This window comes from Quercus lobata, chromosome 2 (assembly GCF_001633185.2).
Source record: "Quercus lobata isolate SW786 chromosome 2, ValleyOak3.0 Primary Assembly, whole genome shotgun sequence".
In the NCBI taxonomy this organism is placed as follows: Eukaryota; Viridiplantae; Streptophyta; class Magnoliopsida; order Fagales; family Fagaceae; genus Quercus; species Quercus lobata.
The window spans coordinates 8419565-8432533 of record NC_044905.1 but is presented as its reverse complement, the minus strand read 5'-3'; the positions used below and the strand labels follow the sequence as shown (position 1 = coordinate 8432533).

The following is a 12969-nucleotide window of genomic DNA, read 5'->3' as shown; positions in this document are numbered from 1 at the left end:
AATAAAGGTGAATGGTTTTCTAACTTGCAAAGAAAATCCATGTGATTTTTAAGTACAACGAGGGTTTCGTTTAAATACGTCAAATTAGGGTCTGGATTTTTGGCCAAGTAATGATCTAGCACAATCGATTATTTTTAGGCCAAAGAAACTAAATTATATTGTTCTCATACAAGGGGCTTTGTTTGCATTGTAAAACACCTACTTCCGGACTTAATGTTGAACTGCTAATCATGTAGCACATGATATTATACCATTCATTAGGCAGCCAAAAAAATGGTCCGCGAGAGCAACCATAATCTAGCTTACCAAAAAAGCCAAATAAGAAATCCTAAACATATATCTTCCTAATTTGCTCTTAAACCTCTATAGTTGAGGGGTAGCTAAGCTTTTTATGTTAAATAGGATATATTCATTAATTCATGTATGGCACCTAGAGAAATAGGCTGGTGACTTGAGGCTGCCTCTATGTCAAAAGGATCTCCACACACCATGGTCTCTCCTGACCATCCTTTTCCTCATTTTCCTCCTACTGCTCCCCCTCCACCTCCTTTTCCTCTTATGGGCATTACTGCCATTATTTTCACATATGTTGTGATCTGCTACCTAGTCGTCGATTTCGTTGGTCAAGCAGAAGGTATCAATGGCATACCCTCTGGCACAGAAGGCAATTCTTCAGGTCTTTCCAACCAGGAGTTAGGAAAACTCCCTTGTTTTCACTTTGACTATGATGAAGGCGAAACGTCGACTTGCACTGTTTGCTTAGATGGTTTTCTGATAGAGGAAAGTTGTAGGATCTTTCCTGCTTGCAACCATGTGTATCAGGCCCAGTGTATCGATCTTTGGTTGGTGAGAAGACCCACTTGTCCTATTTGCCGTGCACCATTTGAAGCTAGAGTTAGTTCCGATGTTGTCTAGTTAAATTCATTAGTATATGTTGATACACCTCATTTGAAGCCAGCTTGAAACAGACATCTTGTTGCCTAAGCACATGAAATATATTGTGTAAAGTTCAGGGAAAAAAATCATTTAATATAGGATATTGAAAATAATAGATATATCATACTAACGTTAATCATCTGGTGCTATAAGTGTCTCAAGTCTCAACAGGGATAAAGTCCTTTTATCTTTTTCTTTTCATCTCCAAGCCAGTGTTCAAAATAAATACATCTTGTCCCTTACTAACTAGTTGATTTAAACTGACAGGCAAAGCAATTTTCATCTTCATTTTTTTTTCTTTTATTTCTTAAAGTAAGCCAGAAAAGGAACAACAGAGTTATGTAATCAGCCTTACACAGAGACAGCTAAGATTGGAAGTTCATGCAGAAGCTTCTATGCTACACATTGAACTACTTCCCCGACCTTCTGGACTCTTTAGACTGCTACCAATTTCAACCTACTAGATACCCATATCCAATCATGCTCTTGTCTAGTATCCTGAATGAAAATGCAATAAAAATATAAGAGTAGTATCTAGGCTTAATGCAATCCACTCTCTTGTAGCATCAATGGAAATGGACATAATAGCATTCATGTGATTGTGACCTTTGTACTCAAGATAAAATGTTTCAGGGTAAGGATTTAATATCCCTTCAACTTGATCACTTGGGCTTCAAAGATTCATTATCAATATTAATGTGGAATATAAAAAGGAATATTTTTTTAATAAATTAATTTGATCACCTTGATTAGAAGTGTAACATACAACTGGTAGAAATTTAAGGTGATATTGGAATTACTAAAATTGGTGGAGTCAGACAGAGCATTTTCCCTATGTAATTTTGAGTAACATAAGATTGGAATGGGAGCAGGGGTGGCCACCTACAAGGTTAGTTGTTCTGACTAGGTTTTTGCTGCCATCAACATTAAGCTTCTGCCACCACCTCAGTCATGTTAATTCTATTGTGATTTTTGTGTACATATGCATTTGAATACATCAATACATATAGAAATATATATATAAATGTAAATTGTATACAAGTCAGTCAAAATTGGAAGTAGCATACTTTATTTTTTTGAGCGAAAGTAGCATACTTAAGTCTGAAGGCGGATGTTAGCTTCCAGCCACATAGAACATTCCATGGATTCCCTGCTGAATTAAAGAGAATGTGTGTTGTCATTTCTAAGTAAAATGAACAATAACAACATCATACTCCATGGATTCCCTGTCAAAATAGCTATGGGATTTCCCCGTAGACAAGATATCCGCACATATCTTCATGGAGTGTGTTCATAGGGTACACCAGAGGAGCTTCAAAACGTGGGCGAACTTTCACAAATGTCTCTGGCTGGTAAAAAGAATAAAAAAAATCACTACATGATACAGCATCAAGGCACATAATTTAGCCCTCAAATTCATATAACATTAAAATTTGGTACCAAAGAAATTTCAAAAACAGTGATAGAGAAAATCTAAGAAACATGGACACTTCAAAACTCTTGGCATGTCTGTGCTAGGGACACTTCTGCATGCGTGTCCACATTATGTTGGGAGAAAAAAAATCTATTGGAAAATAATTCCTTTAGTTTTAGATATGTTTTTTTAAAGATTTTGTTAGTTGTTATTTATGTTGAAAACCTATAAATAAACATAAAATAGCCTATAAATAATAATAATAATAAAATATATATATGATTTTAATTAATTAATTAACTATGGTATCCCTATAGTTACGTGTCCTAACTTTTCAAGAATTAGCTTGTTATCGTGTCTCATGTCGTGTCGTGTCAGTATCCACGCTTCATAAGAGAAAATAAAGTATGCCAATTTCTTTTTCTTTCGAATGTGAAAAATGTATCCTCAACTTCTCAATTCAATATAAATGTGAAAAATGTATTAAGTCAATCCTATTCAAAACAATGATAGTGAAAATGAAATAAATGTACTCTTAAGTTCTCATTTCGAATGTATATTATGAAATAATTACCAAATTAATTTTTTTTCCTTAAAGAATCAAAGCACAGAAGCTCCAACCTTAGTAATTGTGTTAAAGAAATGAAGCTAAAAAAAAAAAAAAACAAATGTGAATGAATTGAATTTGAAGCAGATAATTTAAACTTAACCATGTAACGCAAGCCAACGGCAATTTCCCATTCGAGTACAGACTCATTGTAAATCCGAATATGCGATAATAAACAAGGTTCCTGCAAGAACAACAAAATTGATTTGCAAATAAGTGTGAGAGTGAATGAGAGAGAGAGAGAGAGAGAGAGAAAGGCACGTCGAGTTTGAGTAAGATCCACGAGGACTATGATTTTAATGATGCAGTTCTCAAGTACATTAACCAGATGCTTATGGAAGAAGATATGGAAGAGAAGGACTGCATACTTATGTCATTTATTGTCAATTCTCTTTCTTGTTCTGGTCGTGTGAAAATGAAAGTCCTTTACTAGCTATAACAACTTTGTGATTCATGGCTGGGATTGTGATTTGGTTCAGTATGAATCCTCAAATATTGCTCCTCAGTCCACGTCTGAGCCATCTTATAGCTTGTTGGAAGGCACTAGTAATATTCCTGAAACACTTTATGACAGTGAGTTTATTTTGCAATTTAAGAGAGGGTACTTTGAGGAAGCGAGTAAGTTTCTTCCAAATGGCGACGGTCTTGTTATTGATTGGGAGAGTAATGCATTTCTTGTCAAAGAGCAGGAGGAGGAAAGTAAGAATACCTTTTGTAAGAATGAGAAGAAAGATGGGAATCTGTACTCCCTGGATGGTTTGAGGGCAAAAAATGACCCTCATTCTGAGGATGTGAATTTAGAAGAAGGGAGGAGTAGCAAGCAGTCAGCAACTTCTACTGAATCTACTGTGAGTCCGGAAATGTTTGATATGGTTTTGCTACACTCTGAAGAAGGTGAATCTGTTCATTGTGAAGCTGTGCTGAATGAGAAAAGCAAGAACGTACAGCCAAATGATCAGTCCAAAAGGTCAATTAATCTAAGGGCCAATCGGAGGAAGACTGGAGGTAAAAGGGGGTGTGGTGGATTTGAGAACTCTTTTGACACTTTGTGCAGAAGCTGTTGCAGCAGATGATCAGAGGACAGCCACTGAGCGACTTAAGCAGATCAGACAGCATGCTTCTCCTGTAGGGGATGGGATGCAGAGAATGGCTCACTATTTTGCCAATGGTCTTCAGGCACGCATTGCTGGCTATGGTACTCAGATTTACAGAGTCATTATGACTAGGCGAACGTCAGCTGCTGATGTACTGAAAGCTTACCATCTGTTTTATACTACATTTCCATTTTTTAAGGTTTTTGATTTCTTCTCAAGTAAGACAATTATGAATTTAGTTGAGAACGAAACAAGACTCCACATTGATGATTTTGGTATTCTTTATGGTTTTCAATGGCCTTCCCTCATACAACTGCTCTCCGCAAGGCCTGGTGGACCACCTAAGCTTCTGATTACTGGGATTGATTTTGCATAACCAGGTTTCCGACCAGCACAGAGGGTTAAGGAGACAGGGCGTCGCTTGGCAAACTATGCAGAGACTTTCAATGTTCCATTTGAGTTCAATGGAATACCACAAAAATGGGACACCATTCAAATTGAAGATCTCAAACTTGACAATAATGAGGTGCTTGTTGTGAATTCTATGTATTCGCTCAAATACCTACTTGATGAGACGGTGGTGGTAGAGAGTCCAAGAAATGTTGTCTTGAACCTGATCAGGAAGATGAATCCACATGTTTTCATACAGGGGGTTGTAGATGCAGCCCATCGTGTACCCTTCTTTACTTCAAGATTTCGACAGGCTCTTTTCCACTTCTCTGCTTTATTAGAAATGCTTGGCACCTACTTGTCCCGTGATAATCTGGAGAGGATGCTTCTTGAGAGTGAGTCATATGGGCCGCAGGCAATGAATGTCATAGCTTGTGAGGGTTCAGAGAGGATTGAGAGGCCGGAGATATACAAACAGTGGCTGCTTCAGAATGTGAGGGCTGGATTTAGGCAGCTTCCTTTGAATCAGGAGATGATGAACAGTGCAAAGGACGGTGAAATCACGCTACCACAAGGATTTTGTTATTGACGAAGATAGCCAGTGTCTGCTACAGGGCTGGAAGGGACGAAATATTTTTGTACTCTATTTTTGGAGGTCTGATTGTTAAATGCATGATCATTGTTGTTCAGCAAAGGCAACATTAATACTCCTAGCTCGTGTTCAACTTGCTGCCCTTTGTTCTCTATGATTTTTCCTTGGATTTCTTATACACAAAGCTAAGGTATCAAAAACTTTCTAGTTAAATTTAAAATTTATTTTTCTTAGCGTTGTCTTGTCATTAGTGTTTTGTGTAATAGATGATCTTAATAATGATTATATCGTTCTGGTTTGGAGCAGGTTAATTGGAGAGTGATCTTGTGGGCACCTGCTCATCATCATGCTGTGGAAGACCAATTCTTAACTGCAAAGATATACGTGCATATCAATGCTTAAATAGTGACTGTGCTTCAAGAGACAAAAATATATTCCATTTTAAATGAATGTAACATGGATGGAAACTTTTTCAGGCAATTGGTTTTTTGACGTAGATATCTATGTATACAAGATAAGACTAGCTGTTTACAGTACATAGTAACTGAACTTTCAAGGCTGCTCCTTTGTTGCATAACTTATGCTCTTAACATAGGAGGTTGGCCTAATTGCAGCTATATCAGTCTTACGTATTTAGGTGAAGTAATGAACCCCAAGGATCAATGATTAAGATGTGAACCAATATGTTTCCTGTAAACTAAACTTCTCACATTGAGTGTAAATGGAAGACTGTATTTTGAACTGCTTTCTTTACCAAATTTTTTCGTGTTCACTGTACTTTATGTTTCTAACATATAATGTAGAATGTGCAGCAACATTTCTCAAAGTGTAGCTGGCGATACTGAATATGGGCATCTGTTCCACTAATTGATTAAACAAAAAGGGTTGGGGAGGAGATATATGTTGGGTTTTATATGCTGAGTATTTAACTAGTGATATGCATTGCAAGGGTGCCTTTGACCAAAGCTGAATCTGCAGAGCAATTAATGTCCTTGTAACGAAACATCCATGCTAATAGATCAAATCTAGGTCACTTTAGATTTAATGTCCATTGTGCTAAGTTTGTCTTAAACCCATGCCAATTCATCATATGCATAATCATTAAAAAAAACCCCCAAAAAAAATGAATTAGATGGTCAAAAAATATTATCATCCGAACACTAATGCCCATAATTGTGTTTATAAATGTGCAACTTGTCTAGCGGCAGACAAAATTTTTCATCAGTTGAGGTAACATGGTGTGTTTGCTACTAATAATAGTTAGTGTTAGTAGTAGACTTATGTGAAAGTAATGTTCTAATCACAACTTATCACACACTAGTAGTTTTGAATACAATTATGAAACATTTTGTCTCTTAGCATTACTCACGAACCACATAATTGGTGTATTTTGGATTTGAATTAAATCATCTTAGTACTGCGTCAAATCGATGACGGTAAAATCCTTGTTTTTTTGTCACTAATAAAAGAAGAAGAATATCACAACCTTGTCAATCAGATGGAGAGATAAGATATATATGTGAGAAGCGCCATGAACCTTTGCAAATAGTAAAGGGACAAATCATGCCACCAGATCATCTTATATATATTACAAAAATGTAAAAGTTATATATACATAGCTAGAGCACCAAATTCCTTGTTTTTGTAATTATTTTATTTTATTTCTCATGTTCATAGTGTACTATGCAATCCTTTCTTATCTTGTTTTAGTTTGTCTTCTTTCATACTACTACTTCTTTGGCTATATGTATATATAGTTGTATTCTTTTGTAAAGAGGCAACTAATGCAATAATAAAGGCGAAAATCGGTAATTATCCATAAAAAACAAACTATATAGTTAGTAGGGCCGGTTTACAAATTATATGTATTTTTAGCAACTCAAGTCTTAAAGGCTCGATTTTGGGCCCCTAAATCGAGCCTCTAAGGCTCGATTTTCATGGCTTGTTCGCATCTGATATGGCACTTTTTCCATGTGGCATTTACATGGAAATCAAGTTTCTAAGACTCGATTTACATTTAAAAAGAAAAAAAAAAAAAAAAAAACCACAAGGGCAGAAAAGAAAACCACAACAACATGTTCATCAGAAGAAGAAAGAAAAAAAAAAAAGACAAACCCAGAGAAGAATGTGTTCATCAGAGAAGAAAGAAAAAAAAAAAAAAAAACCCAGAAACAGTCGCACGGCGACCTGGGTCGTGTTGCGACCTGGTCGCGCGGCCTGGGTCGTCGGCCTGGATTTGGCGCGGCCTGGGTCGGCTTGAGCTAATCTCCATTTCTTTTTCTTCTTCTCTTTCTTTTTTTTTTCTTTCTTTCTGCGTTTTTTTTCCGCTGTTTCTGCATTTTGGGTTGCATTTTGGGTCATTAATATTTTATTTTTAGGTTAGAAATTGAGTCTTAGAGACTCGATTTCCATGTAGATGCCACATGAAAAAAGTGCCATATCAGACGGGAACAACCCATGAAAATCGAGCCTTAGAGGGTCGATTTCGGGGCCCAAAATCGAGCTTCTAAGGCTCGAGTTGCTAAAAATGCATATAGTTTGTAAACCGACCCTACTAATTATATAGTTTGTTTTTTGTGGGTAATTACCGATTTTTGCCAATAATAAATCGTCTTTCACATTTCCATAATCTTTTATATTCTCCTTGTGTTGTAATTGGTACCAGAACCTCCTCCTACTTATCTAAAAATAAAAAATAAATCTTTCTGCTTTTGAGAATTTTGTTTTGTAATTAAGTGTGAAATGGTCTATCTTGTCTAAATCCAAATTAAAACAAGTGTGGGTTTTATTTTATAGGCAGTTAGAATGAAAGGACATTAAAAACCAGTTAAGCATACTGTTTATAATAAGGTTGAATTACGTGACTTAACAAACACTTTTCATCGCCTCTTAATTGATGATGTTAAGTCACAGTACCAACTAATCCATTGTAGTCCAGCCCGGTTAGGATACCCGGGGTCAAATCCCGGCAATGGAAAATTCCTCAAACTGCAAAACCCTTAAACCTCAAAAGGAGTTTTTGGAAATTAAAAAAAAAAGAAGAAAAAAACACAGAGTCAAAGAGAGAGATGAATGGTGCAGTAGCACCAGATTTCTTCTACAGAGAAGCTCAACGCCTTGGCTATGTTGCTCTCTCTGCCTTCAAGGTACTACCTTTCTCTTTCTCTCTTAAAATTTTCTGTTCCTTTTTCTACACTCACACACCCATCTGATATCTTTTTCTGTTTGGGAAAGAACAGCTTTTGCAGATGCAGAAGCAGTACAAGCTGATAAAAGTCTGGTTCATCAGTTCTCGACCTCGGTTGCGCCCCTGGTGCTTGGCTTCAGGTTTTTCCATTTGAAAAACAATTTTTTTTTTTTATGGGTTTTAAAGGGTGTCTTTGTTTTTTGTTTTTGTTTTTATTTTTTTATTTTATTTTATTTTATTTTTATTTTATTGCTTTTCATGATGTTTTGTTCTGCCTTTTATTTTTTTGTTGTAGGTAGCTTGCCAGAGTTTGGGTCCTCTTAAAACTGGTGGGATTGTTGTGGGCATTGATCTCAAGGTTTTGTTTTTATTTATTTATTCTTCAATATTCATTAATTCTTTAGTTGTTTCTGATGGGTAAAGGAAATTGAAAGAAATGATTGTGATTTTGATCTTGATTTTGTGAAATAATGGTATATGCAGAACAGAAGGTGAAGGACCGAAGGTTCCTCCTCGTCACTGTGATGCAAGGGTTAAAACTGTTTGTGCTGATGTCATGAAGTTGCCTAAACACCAAGTTAGGGCTCTCTCTCCTCAGGTATATTCTAAATGTATTTTAATTTGACATATTATCTGATTATTCATTGATTTTTGAGCTATTTTCTTTTGGGGGTATCTGAGGTCCATAACACCCTTTGCCATTCTCACACTGCCAAGAAAGAAGTAAAACCTTAACTGTGGTCCTAGCTTTATTGAGGAGGGTGTTACTTAGGTTCATTACTTGCTTCCTGGTTCAACCTTTTCGATGTCCCTTGTTTGAAACCATCCCTCCCTGCATTTGCTCTTGTTATTATTAGTTCCATAATCTATTGGATCCTTATGTTTCCCATCAAAGGGCTAGTAGATAAAGATGGAATGGATGAGCTTTCTATAGATGATTTCTTTGTAAATTCAATTTTTATTTACCCAAAGCAGAATGGCTTAATTAATCCAACGGTTCATCACCCTGGGTTCTCTATATTTGAAAGCTTAATTACTTTGCAACGTGGTCTAGTTGTGTTGGGCTTTATGGAGCCTAGTTGTGTTTAATCCGGTTGATGACCAGACCCCAATCCGAATAATGTTGCATGGTTTTTAATGAGAGATTTACTGAGACTTAGTCCATGAATCCTGTGCGCAGGATGTTAAAGACGCAATATTGTGATTAGGATTTGTTGTTGTCGTGTTTTTGAGAGAGAGGAGAAACTGTAGTTGCACTTTGTATTTTTTCCTGATAATAGTGAAATCCCTGCAACTTCGTGGACGTAGACAAATTGCCGAACTACGTAAATATTGTCTTGTACGTGTGATTGTTTTTTTTTGCGTGTGTTTTCTCTATTTTTTTTGTTTCTCATAGGTTGGGAATTCAGGTTAATTCCCTACAAGTTGTTGATTCCTTGACACAATGTATGCTAGATTTTTTTCTGCTTCTTGTTTTAATACAGATTGGCCCTTAACCTTGTTTGCCTTATTATGTTTGAACCTTTGAAACAAAAGCACTTCAGAGATGAGTGTTCATCTTATCTTAAGATTTAGATAGACTGGGATCTTTATGTATATAATCTAACTTGATAGATCTTAGTCTCTCTCAAGGCAAACCATTTGGGGGTCTCTCTCTTTTTTTTTTTTTGATAGGTAAGAAAAAATATATAAAAAAAAAAAAAAACAGCTAGATGCAAAAAACACCAGCATGATTACAACAAAAAACAAAAACAAAAAAAAAAACAATAATTACAAAGAAAGAGAGCTAAGGAAAAGAGGAAGAGAGTCACTAGATATGAGTCCCCAAACCCTAGCCCAGTCAAACAGGGAACTAGAAAAGAGAGCAAGCATTTGGTCCTTAGACCTATCCAAATCCTCAAATGTTCGCCGATTGCGTTCCTTCCAAATACACCACATCAAACACAACGAAACTAAGTTCCAAATGTAAGATGAATGCTTCCCCAACCAATTCCACCAACTAAAAGGAAAGTCTGACACCGTACATGAGGGGACCCATGAAATGCCAAAAATCCGATAGACAAAACACCACAGTCAATAAGCCCTTCTACAATGTAACAACAAATGATCCACTGTCTCACCACAGCAACGACACATAATGCACCAGTCAACAAAATCAAAGCCTCTAAGCCATAAGTTATCACCCGTGAGGATCCTATCCCATGCTGTCCAAACTAAAGAAAGAGACACGCCGGGGAGCCTTAACCTTTCAAATACCTTTCCATGGAAAAACAACGGAAGAAGAACCATGTAACTTAAGATAAAATGAGCGGACAGTAAAATCCCCATTTTTTGTCAACCTCTATCTCAACCGATCACCATCAGTCCCTGTAGGTAAATAGGCCATCAAGAGTCGAAAGAAATCAACTACCACATCTGCCTCCCAATCATTAGGACCTCGATTGAAACGAACATCCCAAGTTCTCCCATCCCCTGCTCCTTGACATATCAAAGATGATTCTATAGAAGCCTCTCTATTTGCAGGAAAATTGTACAAGATTGGAAAAGCCAGTTGGAGAGAAAGATCTCCACACCACCTGCCTGTCCAAAATTTCACTCTATCCCCCACCCTAACCTTATACTGGACATTTTTGTTGAAAATTTCCCAGCCTTTCCTGATACTTCTCCACAAACCATAACCATGAGCACCCCTTCTCAACTTAGAGGTCCACCCCCCCCCCCCCCTCCCAATTCTTCCCCAAATTTCAAAGCTACCACCCTCCTCCAAAGCCTATTCTCCTCTTTCCCAAAACGCCAAAGCCACTTTCCTAGCAAGGCTATATTGAAAGTGGTTAATTTTCTAATACCTAGGCCACCATTAGCAATAGGCAGACACACCTTATCCCATCCCAATAAATGAGTCTTAGGGTCTCTCCACAAGAAATCCCTTTGGAGCTTCTCAATTTTGTTTGCCACATGTGTAGAGATGGTGAATAGAGATAAAAAATATGTGGGAAGGCTGGATAGTGTGCTTTTAAGCAATGTCAACCTACCTCCTTTCGACAAATACAACTTCTTCCACCTAGCTAGCTTCCGATCGACTTTTTCCAAAATAGGATTCCAAATAGAGGGGGACTTATGGGATGCCCCCAGCGGCATACCAAGATAAGTCATTGGCAAGGCCCCAACCCTACAACCTAATATCTCTGCCAAAGCCTGCACATTATTTACCTCCCCTATATGAACCATTTCACTTTTTAACTCCATTAACCTTTAAACCAGTCACAGCCTGAAAACAAAGTAACAGCAATTGAACATGCAGGACTTGCTCCACCTCTGCATCACAAAACAATATAGTATCATCCGCAAACAGAAAATGTGAAACACTTTCCCCTTTGCCCCTCCTACCTTCCACCCTAAAACCACTAAGTAAACCTTCCCCCTCCATACGCTTCACCATCCTACTAAACACCTCCATTATAACTAAAAATAAAAAGGGAGACAACAGATCCCTTTGTCTCAAACCTCTAGAGCTACCAAAGAATTCAGCCAGGGTCCCATTTACCAACATAGAAAACTGCATTGTAGAGATACAGGTTCGAATCCAGCTACACCATTTCTCCCCAAAGCCCATTTTCTTCAACAACTTCAGAAGTGCCTCCCAATTCACATTGTCATAAGCTTTCTCAATATCTAACTTACAAATCACTCCTGGAATCTTACTCTTCATTATGCTATCAACACACTTATTGGCAATGAGAATTGAATCAAGGATCTACCTACCTCCCACAAAACTATTCTGAGATTCAGATATCAGTTGATCTAACACCACTTTCAATCTATTAGCCAAAACCTTGGTCAAGATTTTATATAAACTCCCCACCAAACTGATAGGTCTGAAATCACGAATGTTGGGGGTCTCTCTCTCACTAGTGTAGGGATACAGATATGACTTCGTTTTCGTACTGTGCAGCAGAAACAGTTTTCTGTGATTCTCTCGGATATGTGTCCCTTGGTTTCTGGAATCACAACTAGGGATGCAGCTTTATCAGTTGAGTTGGGAATGCAAGCACTTGATTTGGCTGTTGGTAGAGCAACATTACATTCTCTGGATGATAATGTTCAGAAGGAAAAAGAGATGGACAGTTCAGCTTCTGATTTAGAGAATGAGGGTGTACTGCTAACAGGGGGCCAGCTTGTCATAAAGCTTTTAGAGAGTGAAGATGTGAAAGGTTGGATTGTATTTTATAAATGCAGTATCTACTCTATCTAGTTCTTTTCTAGCTGAAAGGTTGGATATAATTCTTGCTTTTCTTTCTGGCTTTTGCCTTCACAGAATTCAGCCAGATATGCAAACCACTGTTTAAAAAAGCATCATGGTTGAGGCCAAAAGCCACAAGATCTTCATCCAGAGAGATTTATCTGATATGTCAAGGGTTGCAGCAAGCACAAAGATAATTTGTTCCATATAATTGGCTTCTTGCGCCAGACTCAGGCCACCTGAAATCAACAATAGTTGGGCAAAATAGTTTACAGGGAAAAACACAATGAGGCCATGACTATTGCCAATGTAGGAAAATATTCAATTCTTTGCAACCTGCAATGTATTTTATGAGCTTCATTTTTTACTTTTACTTACTGTGTACTCTAGGATGTAGTAAGCCTGGTGTTTGTATTTTCAAGTTGGAAACTGAAATTTCATTAATTGATAAACAAGTCATTGTGACCTGTTTAAGAATTGTTTCTTGTTGTGTGCAGTCGTTCAAACCT

At 37.2% G+C, this 12969-nt stretch overlaps 2 pseudogenes across 1 annotated transcript; both read left to right on the top strand.

The window, feature by feature from the left end:
- The first annotated feature begins 489 nt into the window (after window positions 1–489).
- LOC115958528 lies at window positions 490–5109 on the top strand (annotated as a pseudogene).
- A 2751-nt stretch (window positions 5110–7860) lies between these two features.
- LOC115974321 lies at window positions 7861–12938 on the top strand (annotated as a pseudogene). The gene is made up of 6 exons (XR_004087899.1): window positions 7861–8179; window positions 8273–8360; window positions 8516–8583; window positions 8704–8818; window positions 12173–12431; window positions 12536–12938. The product of XR_004087899.1 is annotated as a ribosomal RNA large subunit methyltransferase E-like (transcript).
- Window positions 12939–12969: the final 31 nt, after the last annotated feature.